The sequence below is a fragment of the Pteropus alecto genome, unplaced genomic scaffold (genome assembly GCF_000325575.1).
Source record: "Pteropus alecto unplaced genomic scaffold, ASM32557v1 scaffold975, whole genome shotgun sequence".
Lineage (NCBI taxonomy): Eukaryota > Metazoa > Chordata > Mammalia > Chiroptera > Pteropodidae > Pteropus > Pteropus alecto.
Window position 1 is genome coordinate 1 of NW_006436687.1, and position 726 is coordinate 726.

Sequence of the window (726 nt, forward strand, 5' to 3'; positions counted from 1 at the left end):
TCTCTGCTGCCATCTCGTGGATATTGTAAAAATAACAGCAGTGTATTTCATAAAAAACTTTTTTGTGCTGCAATCCTGTGGGCATTTTGAGAATAACAGAGTGTAGATTATCATAGAAATTAATTTTCTGCTGCCATCAAGTGTATATTTTATTAATAACACCAGAGTGGTCATGAGTATTCATTTTCTACTGCTATACGGTGGCCATATAGGATCTGTTATCAAAAAACTTGACACTCTACTGCCATCTAGTGGGCTTTTTGGGAATAACAGCGGTGCATCTCATGAACAGGTATTTCTGCTGCTATCATATGCCTTTCAAATTAGCACCCATGTGTATGTCATCATAAAAATTTATTTTATGCTGCGGTGCAGGCGCGGATGTCTCTGGCGCCCGGGAGGCCAGGCTCGAGCTCTTGGGGTGGCAGGTGACAACATGTCCCCTCTACGGCCATACCATCTGTAACGCGCCCGATCTCCTCTGATCTCGGAAGCTAAGCAGGGTCAGGCCTGGTTAGTACTTGGATGGAAGACCGCCTGGGAATACAGGGTGCTGTAGGCTTTGTCGCCCCCTCCTTTTGCCGCCCTCCAGCCAGGGTGCCCCTGGACACCCCCGGGCCCTGCTCGTTCACTCGCTCGCTGTCTCAAGGGTCCCGGGCAGGCGTCCGAGCCAAGGGCTTCTCCAACGGCCGCGTGCCCCGCGCCCTCGCTTGCCTTCACCTGCTC

General features: G+C 50.7%; 1 pseudogene; it reads left to right on the forward strand.

Moving 5' to 3' along the window:
* Positions 1-443: 443 nt before the first annotated feature.
* LOC112481179 lies at positions 444-562 on the forward strand (annotated as a pseudogene).
* The last annotated feature ends 164 nt before the right edge of the window (positions 563-726 follow it).